Raw genomic sequence first — 24,501 nt, forward strand, 5'->3', positions numbered from 1 at the left:
TTTGAGGCAGTAGAGTATGTGCTGGGAACCATGCGAGGTTTAAAACAGAACTTGCTTTTCCTCTAAGCAACCACCACATAAACATCATCACTCCTCACTTACATATGAGATCTGATGCCCAGAACATTTAGGAAAATCTTACTTATGACTGCCTCGTATCAGGGAGAAAGAGCATGGACTTCTAGTTCCTATTGCTGAGTGCAAATGACTGCAAAACTTTCCCTTGTAAAACAACAATCACTTTATGTTACTCATGCATTTTTGATTGGGAATCTGGGAAGGGCTAGGCTGGGTGGTTCTCACTGGGGTTTCCCATGCCCTTGTAGTCAGATATCAGGCTGTGGTCATTTGAAAGTACAGATGGTCTAAACATCCAAAATGACAGCTTGCATGGCTATCAGCCAACCCTGGGGTGCTGGCTGGGAGCTCAGCTGAGATCACAGACCAGAGCGCCTCCATGTAGCTTCTTCAGCAAGGCAGTCTCTGTGACTCCCCAGACTGAGTATCTAAGGAAACCTGGAGATGTTGCATGACCGTCGCCGCTTGAACAATCACCGAGATTCAAGTAAATGATATAAATTCCACCTTTTGATGGAGAAAATGTCAAGGAATGGGGCTGTTTTGTTTTTAAACCATCACAGATGATAACCCTGGTCCGAGTGATGCAAAGACACTATATGTGGGAACGTTTGTCTGGTACCCAGGTTCAAAGGAAGTGAGAAAAGGACTAAATGTGATGTAGATGATTTTAAAACAAATGCAGGAGGAAGCATACAGTCAACTATATGTTCACTTTCAAAGTATTCTCTTTGGATTTTTTTAAAACACTGGTCTGGTGTTGCTTTTGTTGTTCAGAATGTATCCTGAGTTTTCTGGGAAGTAGAATCAGGGCCAACTTAGCAGGATCACAAGAGACATCAGGCTTAAAACTTTGTCAGACACCATTGATCGCTAACCAGACATACATTATGTTATCTAACTTAGTATTTACTGAGCATCAGTTACACAATGTTCTGGGTTCTGTGGACACCTGAATGGACAAAACAATGCTTCTTTCCTTACAGGGCTGATATTCTGATGGGCAATGTAAAAAGTCACCAAGGGACTTCCCCAGTGGCCCAGTGATTCAGATTTCTTGTTTCCATTTCAGGGGTGCTGGGTTTGATCCCTGGTCGGGCAACTAAGATCCTGCATGCCACTTGATGTGGCCAAAAATGGATAGTTTATTAAAAATAAATAAAAAGTCACCAAATCTGTAATAATATCAGTGAGTCCTAAGAATTATGGCTAATAACAGAAAATGAGAGGTGAAGGAAGCTGAGTTCCAGGGGATGGTCAGAGAAGGCCTTTGCGAGAGTTAACATCTGAGCAAACACCTGCATGAAATGAGGAAATGAGCCAGGCAGGAAATGCAAGGAACAGCATTCCAGAGAAGGGAACCATACTGTGCAAAGGCCCTGAGGTCAACCTGCACTCAGGTATGTTTGGCCTGTGGCAAGAAGGCCAGTGTGGAGAGTAGGGTCAGCAGTGGGGAAAGTGGCAGAGAGGGTGTTGTGACTCGTACTAAGAACCTTGGATTTCATTCTAAGTGAGATGGGGTTCCATTGGAAAATTTGAGCAGATGAGTGCCATGATTTGGTTTACCCTTTTTTTTTTTTATAGTTTTTTTTTTTTTTTTTTCTTTGCCTGCATGCCTGCGGCTTGTGGGATCTTAGTTCGTCTACTAGGGATCGAACCCATGGCCGCTGGAAGGTGAAGTCTTAACCATTGGACCACCAGCGAAATCTGGTTTACCCTTTTAAAAGAATCCCCCTGACTGCTGAGGGAAAAGGTGGGATAGGTAGGGTAGAAACAGAAAGGCCATGTAGGACACAGGCTTCTGCAGAAATCCAAGCAGAAGGTAGTGGTGGCTTGGTCTGGACTGTCTGGTAGAAAGTAGAGGCCTGGAATGAGTATGTAGTCTGAAGGCAGATTCCACAGGATTTGATAATGGACACACCTCCCGACTGATTCTTAACCCTCATGAACAAGCTAGGTTTCCAAAAGCTCTTAGTCATTGCCCAAATTCATATCTGATCTCTACAGAGGGTTGCTAAGTGGGTCATAGAAAGTGGGAAAGACCCAGGTGAAACCTGCCCCCTTCCATGCTGGCCAGGGGGCTCGTCCCTCCTGGCACAGAAGGGCCTGGACTGCTGGCATCACCCCACCCTCCGCATCCTCACCCTCCCAACCACTGGCAAGGAAGATGCGAGGAGATGCAAAAGAATAAGCCACTGGCTGGAAAGACCCTTTCAAAAACAAGTTCAAAAATGTCTATAGTCTTCTGAAAGGGCCGCCAGTGGAGACCCACACCCATTTGCATGGGCGAGTCTGGGTATTTTGGTCTTTCACTTCATGACACGACTTGGTAGTCACAGCCCCTCCTTCTTTACAAGTCAATGTTCTCTGAGGAGCATTTTCTGTCAAAAAGAAACCACTACTGTTGCTGGTTTGAGACTGACTTTAGGGGCATTTTCATGCTCCATGAACTTCAGTGGCAACATGGTCAAAGTTCTGCTTAAATACCGCAAGAGGCCTGATGGTCAGATCAAGACTTTGATAGTGTCTAATTTTTCTCTCAATTTTTCTTTTCTTGACAAACATGTGTATAGCCACTTACTATGTGTCAGGCAGTGTTCTAACCATTTTTCTAAAACATTTTGTCATTTAATGCTCCTGACAATAGTACAAGGCATGCACTGGTAGGTATTGTCCTTTTTTTTTATTTTATTTTATTTTTTTAATTTATTGGAGGCTAATTATTTTACAATATTATATTGGTTGATTTTGCCATACATTGACATGAATCTGCCCCGGGTGTACATTGTCCTTAATACAAAACTCAATACACTTTTAGTGAGGATTTTATAGACAAGGACAGCAAGTCACAGATAAGCTGGGTGACTTGCTGGGTAATACAGCTTGTTAGTGGCAGAGCTTAGGTCAAAACCCAGAAACTCTGGCTCTAGTATTGGGGTTTTTGAGCACCACATGAAACTCCCTAACCCTGTGCTCTGGTGGAAATCTATATATCCATTAGAAAGCTTTCAGTTGCAAATAAAAGACAACTCTGCTTAGAGTTGTGTGTGTATGTGTGCGTGCACGCGTGTGCTTAGTTGCTCAGTTGTGTCTAACTCTTTGCGACCCTCTAGACTGTAGCTTGCTAGGCTCTTTTGTTTGTATGATTCTCCAGGCAAGAGTACTGTAATGGTAGCCATTCCTTTCTCTAGGGGATATTCTTGACCCAGGGATTGAACCTGGGTCTCCTGCATTGCAGGAGGATTCTTCACTGTCTGAGCTACCAGGGAAGCCCTTACTGTGGCATAAACCAGTAAGAATTGTTTTAATAAGTCTGAATGTAGTCTTCTGTCTTAGGCTGGTGGAACCACTTAACAAGGCAGAAAAAGATCCAGACTCTTTCTTTCTTTTCTGCTCCCCCATTTCTGTCTGTTGGCTTGTCACCTCATGGTTGCAAGATGGCTGTTGCACCTCCAGGTATTGTGTCCAAGATCCACACAGAAAAAAAGATAAGAATGACCCCTCCCAGTGAGGGGTGGTGTTGTGTTTCATCTCCCTAGCATGCTTCCCCTAACAAAACTAGATAACATACCTGCCATTGCCATATATATTTGGTTTAAACCAATCTTGATTCATCTCATAAGGCTGGGATTGGGGGCTTTACTTCCCTGAGATCCGGGGCCTCCTTCCGAGGAGACCTGAACCTATTAAGTTTCTGTGCAGTGCAGAGCCAATGGTTACTGAGGAGAAAGCAGGAAGCATTTGCCACAGGTAATTATTAATATTCCCATTTTACAGATGGAGATTCATTGCAGTTAGAAATCACAAGGTCAAGGTCACATGGCTGGCAAAATGATTAGCCCCAGAATACGAATCCAGGTCCCTCTGACTCTACATCTTGTGTTCTTAAGTTGCAGCTGAGTGGACTCAAGACTAGATGGACATTTGGCTTTCCACTAAGAGTTGTGGAACCTTGAGCAAGCTATTCAACCTCCTTGAGGCTCAACATTCTTACTTCTAAATTGTTGTTCATTAGGGAACTCCCCAGTGGCTCAGTGGAAAGAATCCACCTGCAGTGCAGGAGTTGCAGGAGATGTGGGTTTGATCCTTGGGTTGGGAAGATCTCCTGGAGGAGGGCATGGCAACCCACTGTAGTGGTTTATTAATCACATTTCAATAGTTCAGTTCAGTTCAGTTGCTCAGCCGTGTCTGACTCTTTGCAACCCCATGGACTACAGCATTTCAATAATTTGTCACTAGTTTAATTGTGCCTAACCAGAGAGTAGTTGTAATGCCGAAATGAAATAATACATGTAAACAGCCTGAAAACACTTAAGCAATCAAGAATTCTTGACTTTTTTTATTGTTGTCACTATTACTGCAGTTGTTGTTACCTTTGCTTGCTGTGAGACTTTGTAGCCACAATGTACTCTATCCACTTGAAAACACTACTTCAGGCCTCCCTGGGAGACATGGTAGTGGGTGGGATTGAAAGTGAGGAGAGGGTGTTTATTACAACAGTAAATATGGATACCTGAGTCCTAAAGCTTGATTTGCTTGAATTTAGTGATCCAGACGGAGAAGGCAATGGCAAGCCACTCCAGTACTCTTGCCTGGAAAATCCCATGGACAGAGGAACCTGGTGGGCTGCAGTCCATGGGGTTGCTACTAGTCGGACACGACTGAGTGACTTCACTTTCACTTTTCACGTTTACACATTGGAGAAGGAAATGGCAACCCACTCCAGTGTTCTTGCCTGGAGAATCCCAGGGACGGCGGAGCCTGGTCGGCGGCCGTCTATGGGGTCGCACAGAGTCGGACACGACTGAAGCGACTTAGCAGCAGCAGCAGCAGCAGCAGTGATCTAGAGAAGCTTCCCAGGTGGTGCTAGTGGTAAAGAACCTGCCTGCCAATGCAGGAGACTTTAGAGATGCGGGTTCGATCTCGGGGTCAGGAAGATCCCCTGGAGGAGGACATGGCAACCCACTCCAGTATTCTTGTCTGGAGAATCCCAGGGACAGAGGAACCTGGTGGGCTATAGTCCATAGCAATGCAAAGAGTTGGACATGACTGAAGCAACTTAGCACACACAATGATCGAGAATCTGGTCACTCAAAATGTTGGTCCAAAAATTGACAAAGCATGACTTAACTCTTAGTATAGTTTCTGCCATGAGTAAAATGATGTTTGGCCAGAAGCACTTTGCTTTCTTTTTTTGAATCTCCATGTTTTTATTTGTGCAGTGAGGTGGTTTTTTGATGTGTCATGAAAATTAATCAAACACCTATTGCATGCACTATGCCATGGAGGCCTTGGAGGTGACACTAGAGGCAGATTTTGCTTTCAGGAAGCTAGGAGGTTTAAAGATCTTCAAAACTCTTTTCAGTAATAAATCCTGATAACATTAACCAGAAGGTGAAACTAATAACTTCCAACCCAGAGGTTATTTTGACGATTAACTGCATTAATGGTATTATAACTAAAATTGCTTAATAAATGTTCAAAATATAAAGCTTTGACAATTTCTTACAAAGCAAAAATAGTCTTACCATGTGATCCAGCAATCTTGCTTCGTTAGATTTACCCAAATGAGTTAAAAATTTATGTCCACTCAAAAACTTGCACACGAATGTTTATACTAGCTTTATTTAAAATTGCCCAAACTTGGAATCAACAAAGATGTCCTTCAGTAAGTGAACTGATAATTAAACTACGCTTCAGCCAGATGATAGGAATTATTTAGTACTAAAAAGAAAGCTGAAACTCCAATACTTTGGCCACCTCATGTGAAGAGTTGACTCACTGGAAAAGACTCTGATGCTGGGAGGAATTGGGGGCGGGAGGAGATGGGGATGACAGAGAATGAGATGGCTGGATGGCATCACCGACTCGATGGACATGAGTTTGAGTGAACTCTGGGAGTTGGTGATGGACAGGGAGGCCTGGCGTGCTGTGATTCTTGGGGTCTCAAAGAGTCGGACACGACTGAGCGACTGAACTGAACTGAAAAAGAAATGAGCTATCAAGCCACAAAAAGACACAAAGGAGTCTTAAACACATGTTACTAAGTGAAAGAGGTCAAACAAAAGAGGCTGCCTGCCGTATAATTCTAACTATGTGATGTTCTGGATGAAGCAAAACTACCAAGAAAGTAAAAGATCAGTGGCAGCCATGCATTTGGGAGGATGGGGAGAGAGATTAATAGGTGAAGTACAGGGCATTTTTAGAGCAGTGAAAATATTCTATGTGAAATTGTAATGGGATACATAAAATTATGCATTTGTCAAAAACTCACAACTATGCAATATAAAGAGTGAACCCTGTATGCAAACCATAGTCTTAAGTCCATCATCATATATCAATACTGGTTCATAAATTACAACAAAGCTGCCACACTAATACAGAATGTTAAGAATATGCAGAATTGTGGGGGGACTAGTACGTGGGAGCTCTTTGTAGCTTCTTGTAAACTTAAAATTTCTCCAACAGTCTATTTTAAAAAATATAGATATAGATAGATTTTGACAACATTTGTATCTTTTGATTCAGCGATTTTACTTCTGAGAGTCTTTTGAAATGTAGGGCATAGCAGAAGGAAAACTTCATTCACAGAAGGGAAAATAGAAGCAATCTATAGTTACCAATAACCACGTGGACAAAAGCAAATTAGAAAGTCATACCCGAAAAGATTCTGAAATAACATGAACAATGCTTGCAGAAAAAGGCAAGTGGAAAAAAAAAAGGAAAGCTCCTAAAGATAACCACTATGGAAAAACTTGGTGGAAAACACCACTGACGGCTTATTGATTGATAATGGCAATTGCTACTCTGCTACCAAAGATCATGATGGTACAGTTAGCTTTTTTAGTCTTTGCCCAATTTCTTATGAGATTTTGATATTATTTTCTTTTTAAAAAGGTCTATGAATCTTCTAACTAGGAAAAGATAAGACAAAAACAGGTGGCAATACCAGATACCTAATAACAATAGCACCATCTCCACCTCCACTGCCATTTCTTAGGAATTTACTGCCTCTGGAAGCCACTGTTCTCGGTACTCCGATACGCTGTAACTCATCTGGATAACTCACTGAAAGTCACAGAGCTGCAAGGGAAGGTTGTGTACATGGAACCAAATCAATTGCCATCTGAAGCTCAGGCTTAGTCAAAAGATACTATCGAGAACAAGAATCAGTAGTTACCCTAGGCATACAAAGATAGATGGGAAACAGAAATTCAGAGACCAAGGAGGCGGTGAAGAATTTACTCACTCACCCAACTCAGTAAGCCTTTATTTACTGGGGATGAACTTATGAATAAAATGAAACGTCTGACCTTTGAGAACTCCTAATCTAGTCTCCCCAGAATCCTATATTCTGGGGAGTAGAAAAACAGGTTATCTGGGCAAAAAAAGGCCAGACAAAGAGGCATAAACTGGAACTCTTCTAGCAGTCCTGGGCATGTGGTCATCTTGAGTTTCCCCCCCTGTCCAATGCATTGCAGATCCTGGAAGGCAGGAAGAATCCCCACAAACCACAAGATAACAACTGCCCTCCACCACACCCCCAAGCGACTTCACTGAAGCTGAATTTGAGGGTCAGGAAATTAATTTCTGGTTCTACCTCCCACCCTGGCCCCACACAACATCAAGCATTTCAGATCGAGGGTATGTGGATCATATGTCAGGCTGACTCATGTCTTCAAGTTTCCAGGTTGTGAATTTACAACACTATCGATAGGTTAAAGGAGGATCAAATTAGGGAGAGACACTACAACTCGCTCTGAGTTTCTCTGCAACAAAGTAGATTCACTCCTACTTCACTGAAACAGGGTGGCGGGGTGTGGAGGCAGTTTGATGTACAGTGTAGGGGGCAGCTGTTGAAAAATTTGCAGTGTGCTTTGGTAAATGGAAATGATCCATTCTTCTTCTTCTTTTAAACTGATTTAAGATATGTACCAAGTTAATGATGTTCTTTCCATTCACTGTGCTCTTCCTTTTATTTTGGTTCATGTGGGAAATGTTTATGGTAGGCTTTTGGAAGCTCGGTGACGAATTCAGAGCCTATAAAGCCCACGCTCTTCCATTTAAGCAAGGGAAAAGGGAAGGAAGGTAATGAGGGTTGAGCACCTGAGTGAAGTCTTATCAGAGAAAACCCAGCAGGGCAGGAAGCAGAGCCGTACAGGTGAAATCACCGAGCCCAGGGGCTCTCAGGAGAAGAGCATCAGACTGGCTTTTCCCACATTGACCTGCTCAATCAGGGAGCGCTTAGCCCGAGTGGTGTTCAGAAACAGAAGCTCACAAAAGGGGTGCAAAAGCATGCTGGGAACAGGAAAACCAACCCCCCAGAGACCTTGTGGGCTCAGCTCCCACGCAGTTTTCACACCCATTCACCCGACCTTTCACCTGCAGAAGCCCTGTTTTCTCCAGACCGCCGTGTAATGCCAACACAAGAGGCCAGAGCTCTGATCCCACGTGAGAAACCTTACTGGGACCCCCAGGGAAGCATGCCCGAGGGTGATTCAGCCCCTTTGACCGCTGTGGCATCTCCAAGTAGGGGAATACACACTATCAACCTAGCCTTGGGGCTCAGGGGGGAAACTCTACTGATGAATCATGGCAGCTCAGAAGCTTCTTGGGGCCTCCCTGGGAACCCACTGAAAGCCGGTGTGTGTCACCAGGGGCCTGGGCAGCTGCATGCTTCTCATGTGAAACAAGACCACTGCATGAGTTTTGGTGGTCTCTTAGGATGTCTCATCAGTTCGCGAGATGATCTATCCGCAGGTGATAGGGCTCAGAAATGTCAGGTGAAACATTCACAAGTCGGTGTGGTTTTCAACTTTTTTTCAAGTGGATACTTGGTTAACTTGGACTCATACTATCAACAAATGGAAACTCAGAGAAGGTGAGGGACTTGTCCAAGGACACACAGCTGTAACTTAGACAAACCTGGAGGTAGAACTCAGGGGTCCATAGTCCCCTTCCCCAACACCACCCTGCTTTATTTAGAATGAAAAGACCACACAAAGCAAAGGAAACAAATATATACATTTTAATTGGATAATAAAGTAACAAGAAAGAAGAGTAAGACCCAAAAGCGATACAATCCTGGACAATCATAGACTGGCGTTTAAAAGCTCTGGGACAAATCTCTATTTAAAAATTTTATAATATCTTTAAATTAAAATATAATAAAATAAATTTAGTTAATTAAAACAAACATTTAAACATAGTTTCAAATATCCCCTTTCCCACTCTGACACAAAACAGCATGTAAGCTAATATATTGTTTGTGGCACTATCTAAACCCTGTTATTCAGACCCTAAATGCTGAACGACACTCACTGAGCCCACTATACAGATGAGAAAAGTAAGGTACAGCGAGAGGAAATGACCTGCCCAAGGAAACTCAAGCAGCTCAAGGCAGAGGTGACACCGGCTCTAACATCATCCCCTATCCAGTCCTGTGGAATTCTGAGGGCCAAATGCACTTTCCCAGCTTCAACGGACACAGACGTTCAGTTTCCTCTGGCAGTCCTTAGCATCTCACGCAATTCTGTCCACAGGTCCAGCATAATCTCGGAGGCAGGTGGCTGATTCTTTTGAAATGTGTTGTAGCTACCAAGAGACAGGAGTGAACATGGTTAATCTGTCAATGTGTACAGGAGAAGGGACCCTGAACAGCAATGAGCATGAAAGCAGATAATGAGTGTATTCTCTTGGTCCAAATAAAAGGTATTATATCCACACAAATGTAATAAAACTATGGAGCAAGTGCCAAGAATAAGGTAGTTGACATGGACAGCACTCCTTGATACATGGCTGAGTAGGAAAAAGCAAGCTGAGAAAAAAAAATCTGTTTATCAAAAACAGTACTCTGTGTGTGTGTGTGTGTGTGTGTGTGTGTGTGCATGCGTGTGTAAATGCACTGGAAAGCTGTGCAAGGATGTGTTCCAAACTGATAACCTAAGCAGAAAGGAGGCAGAAAGAAGAATCGGGGGCTGTGATCAAGGAAAAACATTAGCCTTATCTGGACAGCCTTTTATTCCCAAGCTAAAAAACATTCAGTTGCTATTTATGTGATAAGTGATTGATTTGAAAAAAAAAAAAAGAGAGAGAGAGAGAAATGGAAATAGAATAAATTCATTCATCTATCATCTGTTTGGGCTTCCCCAAAGGCTCAGCAGTAAAGAATCTGCCTGCCAATGTAGAAGCTGCAGGAGACCTGGATTCCATCCCTGGGTTGGTAAGATCCCCTGGAGGAGGGCATGGCAACCCATTCCAGTATTCTTGCCTGGAGAATGCCATGGACGGAGGAGCCTGGTGGGCTACAGTCCATGGGGTCACAGAGTCGGACCCAACTGAAGCGAATCAGCACATCATCTGTTCACTCAATTCTCTGAACGGCAACTCTGTGCCAGGAACAGAGCAAAATGAAACACACAGCCCCTGCCCACGAGGCGCTTATACTGTAACGGGTGAAGGGGGAGGTCTGCCTGCTTGGTATACATATTCAGGGATGTTCTATGTGCTCTGGTGAAAGCAGGAAACAGAGCAGAGTGGGAAAATACAGTGATTTCCATGTTTCAAAGCAGATCCAGCAGCTGAAGCAAAGTCCTCAAGTAAATTTTGCCAAGACCCGCCATCTTAAAGCCTAACAATCAGGACAACACGTTGCAAATGGACAAAGTTTTGGTAATTTTAAAGGAATCTCAGCTGTCTTTTTCACTTTTTGGCCAAACCCCACGGGATGTGGGATCTTAGTCCCTAACCAGAGACCAAACCTTCATCCTCTGCACTGGAAGGCAGAGTCTTAATCACTGGATCACTGGGGAAGTCCCTCGACTGAATTCACAAAGAATATGACAGTACCAAGGACAGTTTGCAGTTACCCCAAATTTAACCTTCGTGGAGGAAGACGGCTTGGAAGCCTTCTAAAGGCACTGAGTCTTTGGCTGTCTTTATCAGTACATATGGTCTACTCTGCTCGGCGAGAGCATCGCTTCGCTCTCCCATTCGCCAGAATTGCTGTTTTGATTTGAAACTCCAAAAATAACTCATGAGAAGCCTGCTGTGTGAGAGGAAGATGGTCGCACGTAGCTCCAGGGAGGAAAGGAGAAAGCGTTTGATCTGAATCACCTAAGAGCTGAAACTGAGTGCAAATATCTCCTGGAGCAACTGCTATATAATTAGTCATCCTTATGGAATACTTTCAAAACCAAGGCGGTTCAACAAGGAAGTTTAATTGGAAAGAAAATTTCCAGACCAACTATTCTGTCAAAACTACATTAAATAAGGATAGTTCAGCAGTGACCATGGGCTTCCCAAGTGGTTCAGATGATAAAGAATCCATCTGCCAATGCAGGAGACAGGGGTTCAATCCCTAGGACGAGAAGATACCCTGGAGAAGGAAATGGCAATTCACTCCAGTATTCTTGCCTGGAGAATCTCATGGACTGAGCTTGGTGGGCTTCAGTCCATGGGGTCACAAAGAGCCAGACACAACTGAGCAACTAAACACGCATGCACAGTAATGACCACATGACCAGTAAAAGCTGTTAGGTGTTTTGGAAGAGAGGATGAAAGGGAAGGTGTGCTCTCCTATGTGAGTTAAATGTGGTACTATTCTAGGTTCCTTTTTCCAGTTTCACATGTCTTCTAGTCCCCAGGCAAAAGGATCCACTTCTCTCTGGGTCAGTGTTACTGTGGGGACCACCTGCCATGTGAAGTGTCTCCTAGTCTCCTGAAAAGAAGCCAGAATCAAAATCTCGGAGATAAAGAAGGGGAGAGAAAAGAAACTGACACTCACCATCCAAACCTGTTCATTAAGTGCAGACTGTCCCATTCTAGGAGGACCACATTCATCAATGGACTCATGGGGGACTGCAGTGACTAGGAACAACCTTCACCCTTGAACTTTGTCACTTACTAGCTGTGTGACCTCTGCCAAGTCCTTTAACATCTCTGAGGAGCAGTTTTCTCATCTAAAAAATAAAAAAAAGAAAAGAAAAGGATTATGCTTGTGCACCTCACTGGACGGTGAGGAAGACAGGCTTATCAATGTACATTAAACTGCTGATGGGCGATGGAGCTGGAATCCGTGTGTAAGTGACCCAGTGCTCCATAGATGGGGTGTCTGTGTCAAGGAGAAAGGCAAGAAGGAGCATCGGTGTTTCCCTGCTACTCAGAATGGGTCAGCCGTGGTCCAGAAGCATCACCATTACCTGGGAGTTCATCACTGGTGCAGAATATCAGCTCCACTTGGCTTAAGTGGCACAGCATCTGCATTTAACAAGGGCTCCTAGAAGTTTATGCATGGCTCTCATTTGAGAAACAATGGCCTCAACCACCTCTAAGGTGTGTGATTCTGCACTCGGTGTGACCTGAGTCAAGACAAAGTGCCCTTTAAGGGGGAGAAGTGGGTTCCCCAGAGGACCACCTGGGGTGGGAACCATTTCTGGATCCTGTCCTGGATTGCCATCCAGTCTTCCTGCTTCCTGTCTGCAGCGGGGAAATTGGGGCAGATCCCAGGCTCTCCTGAAACCAAGGCATTCTCCATCAGCCTGGCTGGGCCACTGTGGGGTCCAGAGTCGTGTCACCACAAATGTCCCTGAGTCATCACACACACCTGGAAATAGATCTTGAGCCTGGAAAAGATGAAAACAGCTGGTAACAAGCAAATGGGAGTGGAGGCCTTGGGAGGGCAGAATGAACCACAGATCATGGGGCCTCTGCTATAAGACACGGCTGCATCCAGTCAAGAAACACACTCGGATCGTGCTTGTATGTGCACAGACCATCTCCAGAATGACAGACGAGAATCTTCTGAGTGACTGCCTCCCAGGAGGAAGATCTGTTACCTGGAGAAGTGGAACCTGCAGTGGACACTTTACTTTCACTGCATGTCTTTCTGGACCATCTGAATTTTCATTGGTGTGAATGTATTCCAAGGAAGGGAGGGAAGGGAAGAGAGAAGGAAAAAAAAGGAAAGGAAAGGGAGGAAGGTACATTCAATTAAAAAAAAAAAAAAAGATAACTGAGTCACTTGTTATGCAGGGTTAAGTTTAAAAGTCCTCCCAGGAAAATCAGGCCACTAAGCCTCTTTTTTTTTTTCTTCTTCTTCTTTTTTTTTTTTTTAATTTTGGATGTTTATAGCCTGTAATACTTTGTTGAGGCTGAGCACTTGGTCCCAGCATACCTGTGTCTGAAAATGCTCAGAAATCTGGAGAAATTCAATCAGGGAATGTCCCATGTGGCAGAGAACTACCTTGTTTATTTGGCCCCAAGCTCACAGATACACCCTCCTCACTACAGACACCCTCCTCTCTAAAAATGCCAGAGGGTCCTAACTCCAGCCTGCTTAGCTCAGTGAGGCAAGGTAAGATCTCTCCCAGAAGATGCGTAAGTCCTGGTTTCCAGAGATTTCCAGGGATTCAAGTGGAGTCGGGGGATACAGCGCTTATACTTTGTATGAATGTGTAAGTGTGAACTGAGATAAGAAACAAAATGTTAAGGTAACGTGGAAAATCCTAATTGCAGAATAAGCAGTACTGGCCATGCTCAGCTTATAAGGTGCTTCCTAAATCCTTACTGGGAGGAATAACAGAGATCTGAAGTTAAAGATGAGGACTGAGGCCCAGCGAGGAAAGTGGCGAGATCAGGAATTAAATGCTGTACTTTTGCTGTCCCTCAGCACACCTTTCTTTCATGTCCCAGTGTCCCAGCCACCTTCAGAAAAGATCCACACATCTCCTGGCGCTGGACACATGACACTATGTCTTTATGGCTGGTGGCTGGAAGTTATTTCTTCATAAAAAGGATTACTGAGTCTTCAGCTGAGCATTTATTCTACCGATAAGGACAGCAAGGATGGTGTTGTCCCCTTGAGGCACGTGGCTACTACTGATGATGTCTAGCTGACTGGATGAGAGGCCAGCTCTCACATCACGAACTCTTGGGTTGCGTCCCTGTTACTTGCAGCTGTTGACGTTTGGTAAGTGGATCTCTTGCGCCTCTGGTTTCTTCATTTTTTAAAAACGGCAACAACAACAACTAGTATTTATCAAATGAGAACTATGTGTGTACTCTGAGACAGCATTATTCTAAGTACTTTACCAACTCACCGAGTGCTCGAAACATACCACTATTGTTCTTGGCGTACACAGGAGAAAGCTGAGGCCCAGAAAGGTTAAGTAACCTGCCTAAGTTAACACAGCTATTAAACGTCAGTCCTGGGATTCCATGGGTGGTCTGACGGGAGCCTGTGCTTCAACCGTCACACACAAATGCTCTAAGAGGTTGTCAGAGGTGGTGTTATGAAATCATAAAAAATAACACGCTTACTGGGCTGCCTGGCACAGACTAAGGGCTCAGTAGGTTACAGAAGTTAACGATTAGAAGTTAATGTCTTTGGTTAGGCAAAAACACAGGATTACTACAGCAGGCATGTGGTTGGTGGTGGTGGAATGCGGGGGGAAGCTGCTGCCTGCTGTGGTACTGTTCCTGCGCAGCTGTCCTCCCCACCTGTCCCCAGCTGGCATTCTGCCTTGGAGTCTCAGCACAGGCAGGAACAGGGGCGCTGTGCCCGTGAATCTCTGTGCTGACCTCTCCCATGGGGAGCTCGCACGGAGATCTATGTAGGGGCAGCCTCAGCGGGGACCAGGTCCGAGGTTCACCTGATGGGAAGAACCATCAGATTCCAGAACCAACAGTTCTAACCCCAAGGCAACAGACATATGCTTCTGAGATTCTCCACAAATGGTTCAACACACAGATTTGGGGGAGAGGGGCGGGAAGATCCCTCATATAGAAGAGACAGAGTGATCTCACAAAACTGGTGCAATTAGAGCCCTGGCGTGGCAGCCTCTATGGACAGCGGGGTGATTGTCCAGTGCCCTCTCCATCCTTGGCGGACACGCTCCATCCTGTTCAGGTCCTGGGCAGGCAGCAACACCCACAGAAGGGGCCATCCTCTTATCTCTGTCAGAGGCTGGCTTAGGAGGACAAACTGGCCCCAGCTGGCCAATAAGACACAAGGGGAAGTAGACTGGGGATTTCTGGGGAATTTTTTTTCCCTAACAGAAAACAGATAGTTGCCCTAAGAAGAGCCCCTCTTCCTGCCTCCAGTGCTTCCTGCTCTGGATGCTGTCATGACCAGGTGCCGACTGCAGCAGAAAAGGGCGGCTCAGAGAAGCGAACGCAGTGCCCCGGTGAGCCCAAGCTATCAAATGCCTCCCAGGTGCTGGGGGCAGGCGGGAGCGGGAGTGGTCGGGGGAACAAGGGGAAACAGAAACCCCTGAGCACCAGCGGTGGAAGCACAAACAGGTAGTCATTCTGGAAAACAATCTGGCGGTACTTGTGAAATGAAGCTTGAGTGGCACAGTGACTCACCCCCACCCCATCCCCCCAGCCCTGGATCCATATCAGAGATTCTCCCACAGGCCACGCGGGGACAGAACTTGGCTGGGCTTTTCCCTGAAGTGTGTCAGCAGGGATGAAGGAAGTAAACAAGGCAGGGCCTGCAGTCAGGGGAGGGTGGACACTGCCCCTCACATGAGCTCAGCACGCACAGGCCAGCAGGAGTGGAGCTAAAAAAAGAAGACAGCTCTGAGTAAAAAGGAAAACAGAGGGAGATCTAGAACAGAATCCTGTTTGTCAAAATGAGAAACAGATACCTGATCAGAACAGAACAGGAGGGACCACGTGGGGCACACAGCAAACACACTGGGAGGAGTGGGAGTCTGAGAATCTCCTAGAGAAGAGCTGCTCTGTCACTTCCCCAATCCCAGGAAAGACGATGCCAGATATGATTGTCACATCTCAGACTGTGATGCTGCCCCTACGGTGGTCCCCTCCTCTCCACTGCGATCTCTCAGGCTTCTGGGAAAGGTCTGGTGCCCCAGAAAGACCATGTGTCCCCCCCGCACCATTTTGTTTCCAGTTTTTCCCTAAGTGCATCTGGCTCTAAAAAATCCTGTCCTGCACATCACCGCCTTCTCTCCTCCTAAAACATGTCTTTGAAATAAATTCCCCAAATTGAGACACAAGGTCGAAGTGATACTTTGATAACTCCTGGCAACTGGTTTTCCCCAAAGAACAATATAAGCTGCTGCAAGTCACAGAGGCATGTACCAGGCTCCCCCAAAGTTCTTAGAATAAATTTCAAATCCTATTAGTCTAACTCTTGGTGACTTACTTTTGAACTGTGGTATTAGAGAAGGCTCTTGAGAGTCCTTGGACTGCAAGGAGATCCAACCAGCCAATCCTAAAGGAAATCAGTCCTGAATACTCATTGGAAGGACTGATGCTGAAGCTAAAACTCTAATACTGTGGCCACCTGATGTGAAGAACTGACTCATTTGAAAAGACCCTGATGCCGGGAAAGATTGAAGGTGGGAGAAGGGGACGACAGAGGATGAGATGGTTGGATGGCATCACCGACTGGATGGACATGAGTTTGAGTAAGCTCCAGGAGTTGGTGATGGACAGGGAGGCCTGGTGTGCTGCAGTCCATGGGGTCACAAAGAGTCGGACACAACTGAGCGACTGAACTGACTGACTGACTGGTGGCTTACAGACGGTGGGTCGCCACAGTCACAGTGTTCCGGTGAGACTTCCTTTCCTTCCCAGCTTCACTGATGCTCTGTATTTCCTGTTATGAGATCTGTCTGCCTTAGGAGATCTGTCTCCACATAAACGGGCTGCCCTCACTCAGGTGGGCTGAGCGGATGGTGTGAAAGTTGGGGCGGAGGAGGGGCAGCCCGAGGTCACCCAGGAAAGAAGGAAAAACAGAGGAATACAAATGGAAACATTTGCATGAAAAACTGCACTTTAAAAAGCCCTACATCCGGGATTTCCATGGCGGTCCAGCGGCTGAGACTTTACCCTCCGGGCAGGGGAGGAGGTGTGGGTTTGATCCCTGGTCGGGGAGTTAAGATCCCATATGCATCCTGGGCTTCCCTGGTGGCTCAGAGGTTAAAGCGTCTGCCTCCAATGCGGGAGACCCGGGTTCGATCCCTGGGTCGGGAAGATCCCCTGGAGAAGGAAACGGTAACCCACTCCAGTATTCTTGCCTGGAGACTCCCATGGACGGAGAAGCCTGGTAGGCTACAGTCCACGGGGTCGCAAAGAGTCGGACACGACTGAGCGATGGAACGGAACGGATGCATCCTGGCTAAAAAAACCCAAAAAAATTAAAAAAAAAAAAAGCAATACTGTGGCAAATTCAAAAGATTTTTTAAATGGTCCACATTTAAAAAATTTTTTTTAAATAAAAGTCCTACATCCACTGAGAATGTGACTCCATCATAAAATGTCTGCACACACTGGAGGGGTGGAGGGAACTTGCAGGAGTGACTGTAAGAGATGGAGTGCTGTGGATTCTGGCTCTGTGGTTCTGGGCATTCTTTAGAATTTTTTTAGCCTCCCTGGTGGTTCCTGCTCACCCCTGACTCCATCTCCCCAGCACACAGGCTTCTCTGCAGACTGGGAAGTCCGTGGAGCGCTCCTCTGCCCTCGGATCAGGCTAATTCCCACACTTCCTCCCTGGCCCAGCTTCATCATCAGTTCCCCTGGGAAGAATCCCCCTGCCTCTGAGAGCTGATTTGATGCCTGTTCCCACCCTGCCCAGACATCCTGTGCTTCTCTAGTCCCAGGGTCTGTAACAGTGATGGCTTGAGCTGGACTGCTTCGACAATGACCTTTCGATTAGAAGCTTAGCATCTCAGGGAGTGGACAGAAACACACGGACTGTGCCAGCCATGGCAGGAGAGTCTGGTCTGGGAGAGGGGAGAGCGAGGGCAGAGGGAGAGGTCCTTAGATGGTCTTGTTCTGGCTTCTCGCCTTCTACTCCTGACCCCTGCACCACCAATCCAACCAGTTCTTCAAGCACTTATTTCTCAAGTGCTTGTAACTGGGATGAGGAACTGCAACACCAAGGCCGTTCTCTGAGTGTTGAACGTAGGCAGGGAGTCAAAGCTTTGACAGGAGGAATCTCAGATAACCATGGAAGAAGGGAGTGAGAGATATCAAGACAAGACAGTGGAAGACGGATGGCGTGTGGGTACCGATGGTTTGGGTGCAAGAAGGCAGGTCCCTGTGGGCTGCAAAGGGAAGTCCTCTGAGAACCCAGATGGGAAGGAGGGTCATAGGGTAGGGGAGTGCGGGAGGGGCTGGATGGGGGAGAGACACTGCATATTAGGGGTCGGTGAGGGGTCTGTGGAGGCGGGAACAGAAAGAAAAGGTCAGGGAGTCCTGTGGGGGGGGGTGTTGGGGCCAGAATTTTGAGGACCTTGAAAGGCAGGCAGGGGAATCAATGCTGGGAAAGAGCAGGTGAGGACCATGGATCGCCGTGAGGCTGATGAGAAGTTTCTGGGGAGATGGGCCTGGGGTAGCCCTCAGGGAGGACAAGGGAAGGAATCCAGTTATTTAGAGTAACCCCCGTAGAAGCCACAGCAGGGACTGAGACACAGGGGGACCCGACCTCCCCTTCCCCTCTGCCAGCACGGCCACCGTCACCACCCGTCACAGCATACTGTTGCTGTGACCCCAGGTGGGATCGCAGGATTTTCTGCCAATTGAGGCTCCTGGCAGCTCCCTACCGATCCATCCAGGGCAACAGGAGCTGCCAGGCAGAGATCTGACCTGTCACCCCCTTCTCATTAGCTTCTTTTATTATCTTCCTAAAAGAAAATGCCCTGCTGAAACATTTGGTGCGTATGTGGATCTGTCACCTTGCTAACTGCCTGTCTCTTCAACTAGGATCGAAGCTCCACATCTGCCTTGTTCAGAGTGCTGGGCACCTGAGTTGGGTGCTCAGCAGGTTATCTGGGGAATGAATGGACGAAGAAATGAACAGAAGTCCCCTGAGGGCTGGGGCTGAGTCAGGTTTACACAGCTGCCCCTGCTGCACTGGACATCCAGCACAGAGTTGCTCGCGGGGTTTCAGGGAAGTCTGCCAGCTCTTCCTCATGCCTCAGCTTCGGGGAGTGATGAAGCCCTTCTTCCTCTGTGGGGATTATGCTGAAGACTGGCCTTGCCATGTGCAATGTCTGTTGTTAGCAGTTTCAGCCTTGAGATGCTCGCTCCCTTCCTCCCCTCCCCTCAGGGCTCGGGACCAGGCATCAGACTGGCCTGAGGACAAGAATGAAGGGAAGAGAGGCCACAGTGAAACAGACAGGAGGAAGAGACCCCAGGAGATGTCACAAGTTTGTGCAGACGCATGTGAGTTGTGAAGGCTGGCTCTGGTGTGGATAATTCAAGAAACTTGCTGTGTGACCATGGCTGAGTCATTCTTCCTCTAGGCTTCAGTCTCCCTGGGGATAAAACCTGACCAGTGAAGACGAACATTTCTAAGGGTACTTCAAGAATGAAAATGCTAGGAATAAGAAATCACCTAGGGTTACACTTCAGAGAGCGAGGTCCATGGGACTGCGGCTTTTTCATGGCTTTTGAGGGCCTAGCATACCATATGCCATATATATTAAACCTACCCAGATCCCCCTGAAAAAAAATTCCCATGTAACTGCAAAAGCTGAGTAGAACTTGATATGCTGCTATAAAGTTACATATAAACATGTAATGTTATTTCAGTTTTGCAGTTTCGTTTTCATATTTTGAGACTAGTCATTGTATCACCATATGAGTTTTCTATCTTGCTTGTGGGGCCCCAGAACTCTGAGAGGTCCCAGGCACTCTGCTGGTAGAGCCTTCCTAGTCAAAAGGACCTATCCGAGGTGTTTGGTGAAAATGCCTGTTTCTGGGCATTAACTCCCTCCACCCCTACCAGCCACTGAATCAGAAAATTGGGTGGAGGAGCCTAGGAATCTGCATTTTAGCAAGATTCTCAGGTGATCATTTGCAAACTAAAGTTTGAAAACCACTGCCATAAAAAGCAGCTGAGAAAAGAACCTAGGGTAGGCAATTCTGGAGGATGAAGCAGGGTTATAAAGGGGACCAAAGGAGGAGAGGTGAAACAGAGATGACAGCGCAGCGGCTCCTGCTTTGCATGTGTGCACATTGCTTCTGCCCACGTGCGTCCTGCGTGTAAACACGCTTTACAAAACCCTGACTCACCCGGTGCCGAGCCCCTCCCTGAGGGGGATGCTCACACTCACACAGCCTGGGTCTACATCCACTTTCGTGATTTGAGGGAAGAGAACGTTTCCAACATATGGAGTGCAAGACTTGAAGGCCGAAACCACCGCTACCGGGGACTGGTACTACAGAAGGGTATATAAATAGTGCTGTCACCCAGATGTTTGCTGCAATTGGCTCTACCTTTGATTGGTGACAGATACTAGCTCCAGCAGCAAGCGGTCTTAACTCATCCACTGAGAGGGAGGTTTTGTTTAATGTCAAGCCATACGCACCAGTTTTTACATACATGCTTGCATGTGTGCATGAACGTGTTGTTGTTTAGTTGTTAAGTCATGTCTGACTCTTTTGTGACCCTGTGGACTATGCAGCCTGCCAGGTTCCTCTAAGAGATTTTCCAGGCAAGAATACTAGAATGGGTTGCCATGTCCTTCTCCAGGGTTGATCTTTCTGACCCAAGAATCGAACCTGTGTATCCTGCACTGACAGGCGGATTCTCTACCATTGAACCACCAGGGCAGCGCAGGCATGAACATATACACACCCCAAATGTTATTTGTAGGTGTCTGCAAGTTTCTGCGGTAATTAGAGTTGTAGCCCAGTTGTCAGAGGTCATCTGGATTATAATGCTGAATGCTAGTTTCCAAGGTATCAGGAAGATGCTAGGAGTGAACAGATAGGAAGGACCAAGTACTATGTCGGGATTTTCCCATGTAGGTTTCACATCAATTGACTGGGGAGAGTATTATCAGTTCCGTTCTCGTGATGAGGAAAAGCGAGACACAGAAAAGATCTGTGACTGAGCCACTGTCCTGTAAGACTGAACTCTGACCTGGCTAGCCCCAGAGTTCACGTTCAGTGCTTTATGCAGCGCTGCCTTAAACTTCCCAAGCATAAACATGGCACAGGGGGAAAATGAGGACCTACGCCAGACAGAGGAAACTGATCTCTCCAGTCAGTGAGAAAACTAAAAGCAACTCCTTAACAGTTTAATTCACAAAGAATACATGGTCATTGGGAAAAAATAATTAACAGATAAGCAATAAAAAAAAAAGCAAGTAATCACATCTCTCTCCCAAATAACGGTGGTGTTTGTTTATACGTCTAGTTTTTTCTTTCCATCAAATACATATTTTTTTTCTAGCCTATGAATAAAATGATATGATTTTTGCAATTTTATCAACAATGTTATAATGCTGCTTTTTTCCATGGGTAATTAGTGATGCCTATCCAATCCTAATCTTCTGTGCATTTAGGTCAATCCATATTTCTTTGCAGATTCTAAGAGGGAGAGATAAAACCTTTCACTTCTCTGTTGTTTGCTTTCTGTTGTCTGTTCATCAGCCACAAATGCATTTAGGAAGGATTAAAGAGTGTTCTGTCTAAATCCTTTGTTCTGCTGAATGATGCAGCCTTAGAAAACAGACCAAAAAGAAACAAACAACAACAACAAAACAAACCCAGCAAATCAGATTGGTTTCTTCCTCCCTGTGGATAGAAATGAAGCATAGGTTTTTGCAGTAACCAAGAAAATGATCCAAAAAACTAAAAGTATCTTAACGCCAATGGGGAATTGCAGCTGTATTATGCAGAAGAGCTTGAGTCAGGCTCTCTCGCTGCCCCCTTCCTCACTGCAGGGAACAGCCCTCCAAACGACCCTCCCCCTCCTCACTTCCTGCCATCCCCTAGTTGGGAGAGTGAAAAATAACCTCCCATCCGCCCCCCCCCCCATGTTAACGAGGCTCCCTATTGAGACATAGTTAATCACATCAATTAAGAGCCCTTTACGCTAGGCCTTGCCTGCCAGGTACAGTCCCTCTGTCCAGGAGAAGGTGGGTAAGATAAGTCAGGTCATGAGATAATTTGTGTATTTTTTTCTTTTTTCCCCTCCACCTAGTTGGGTTTTTTCCCCCATTTTTAGATTTTTTTTTTTTTTAATTTAGGCATAATTAACACTCAGTGACTAGTTGACTCACTGGAAAAGAGTCTGATGCTAGGAGGGATTGGGGGCAGAAGAAGGGGACGACAGAGAATGAGATGGCTGGATGGCATCACTGACTCGATGGACATGAGTTTGAGTGAACTCCGGGAGTTGGTGATGGACAGGGAGGCCTGGCGTGCTGTGATTCATGGGGTCGCAAAGAGTCGGACACGACTGAGCGACTGAACTGAACTGAACTGAACTGCACACTCAGTGAAATGTCCAGATCTGAAAGCAACAGTTTGATGAGTTCTGACAAATGCCCATACCAAACACACTAAACCACCAAGACACAAAACATTTCCCTCACCCAGAAAACACCCTCTGCCTTGTTCCCAGAGGCAACCATGGCACTGATTTCTAGCACCACTGATTAACTTTGTGTGCTCCAAAAATTTATATAAAAGAAATCATAGGACATTTAAAGTTGAGCATGAATGATGAGCAAGAAGAGGCAGGTCTGGTGGGAATGAAAAACTGTTGTATACAGGTGCTTCGGAAAACGATCTGGCAGTTCCTCAAAAGGTTACCCAGACACCATATGACCCAGCAATTCCCCTCTTACGTATACAAACTCAAGAAAGATGAACACCTACATCCACACAGAACCTTGTACATCCGAGCAGCATTATTCATAATAACTCCCAAATGGACAAACTCAGTGTCCATCAACTAACCAATGAACACAATGTTTATAATATCCACACAATGGAACAGTCTGGGCATCACAAGGAATTACGTACAGATACAAGAGACGAGATAACGTGGATGAACCTTGAGACCATCGGGCCAAGTGAAAGAACTGGTCACGAAAGACCCCATACTAATCTACGCACCATATCTCATTTAAACCTCACCGTCTTTGTGTGAGGTGGGTCACGTGGTAACTCAGCTGAAACTGAAGATTTTGCTGAGCAAAACAGCAGGGTCACAGTAAAACCAGGTCTTTCTGACTCAAGTCCTTGCTTCTGACAATAAAACATCGTGCCGGCTGTCAGGACACAACAGGGAACCAGATCCACACAGCCTCGGCTCCAAATGCCACAAATCATGATTTCATTGATTGGAGACGTGTGCTGCAGAAACCACGGGCTGGACGGAGGAAGAGCATGGCACGGTCCATGGGGAGGGAGGGCCTCTGAGAAAGGGGCACGTGGGCTGAGCCAGGTGAATGGTGCTGTGCCAAGTGCTGAGAGAAGAAGGTCCTGCTGTGGACGGCTCAGGATACGGCAGTATCATGCATGGTGGCCAAAGGATAAATGTCCAAACTTCCTGAAGGAGAATGTGGCGAGTTAAACAACCTCAAGAGTCCTTGTTTCAGTCATCCTATTTTATGAGAATGCATCTTAATAAAATAGGAAAATAGAGTTGCAAAGATTTAACGATGAGAATATTCAGTGAAGCACTGTTTGTGCATGTGTGCTAAGTCACATCAGTCATGTCCGACTCTGTGACCCTATGGACTATAGCCGGCCAGGCTCTTCTGTCCATGAGATTCTCCAGGCAAGAATACTGGAGTGGGTTGCCATGCCCTCCTCCAGGGGATCTTCCCAACCCAGGGATTGAACTCACGTCTCCTGTGGCTTCTGCATTGCAGGTTGATTCTTTACCCCTGAGCCTCCGGGGAAGCCCGAAGCACTGTTCATAGCAGTGCAAAAGTTGAATTCATGTGTCTGCCTCAGATACTTAAGAAACACTGGAGGGGCTTTGCCACTTATGTCTGAACAACAGTGGAGCTGGGTGTCCCAAGAGTCAAACAGTGATGAAGCAGAAGTGCACGTGTGGGAAGCTATTTTTCATGTATTTAGTAAAATAGCTATTTACGAGCTGATGTGTAGACTACTGTACTATTACAAGTATACACACACACACACATACATACATATATGCATATGGTTTAATTCATTTAATTAGTCACCTTTGAGTGATAACAAGTATTCTTAGCTTCTCCGTTTGTTTGTCTGGGTTTGTGGATTTTTCTAGAGACAATATCTTGTGCTTTGTAATGAGAAATGAAGGACAGCTGGTGCCCAGACAGGTGTGCAAGTCTCCCAAAGTGGTTTGGTTGGTAAGAATCACTCTTCATTTAATTTATCTGGTGCATCCTTAGGAACAGTCTGCCATGAGCCTGGGTTATGCACTGGGAGATGGAAGGAGATGAGGCAGACAGAGCTCCTGTTTCATGAGGAAGCTAGTTAGGTAAACACGACAGTGCAGCCAGTGGTCATATGTCCTATGATATTTGCAGAGAGGCCTCCAGCTTATGAAAACGGGAGTGATCTTTTCCCATACTTTGAATGCCTACTCAATTACACCTCACAAACTCAGCCCTAAAGATCTAGTAACCCCAAAGAGTCCCAATAGCTGTGATA

The 24,501-nt window shown here is 45.9% G+C and overlaps 1 long non-coding RNA gene across 19 annotated transcripts in view; it reads right to left on the bottom strand.

Moving 5' to 3' along the window:
* Nucleotides 1-9,087: 9,087 nt before the first annotated feature.
* Nucleotides 9,088-24,501, bottom strand: part of LOC129559830 (uncharacterized) — a 229,023-nt gene continuing 213,609 nt past the window's right edge. For all 19 annotated transcript variants that reach the window (XR_016039364.1, XR_016039363.1, XR_008686662.2 and 16 more), the window contains 2 exons: nucleotides 11,864-12,038; nucleotides 9,088-9,672 (listed from right to left, as the gene is read on the bottom strand). This is a non-coding gene — a long non-coding RNA (uncharacterized LOC129559830). The remainder of the gene's footprint in view (nucleotides 9,673-11,863; nucleotides 12,039-24,501) is intronic.

Source organism: Moschus berezovskii, chromosome 16, assembly GCF_049115385.1.
Source record: "Moschus berezovskii isolate FMDL1 chromosome 16, NW_MosBer_1.0, whole genome shotgun sequence".
NCBI lineage: Eukaryota > Metazoa > Chordata > Mammalia > Artiodactyla > Moschidae > Moschus > Moschus berezovskii.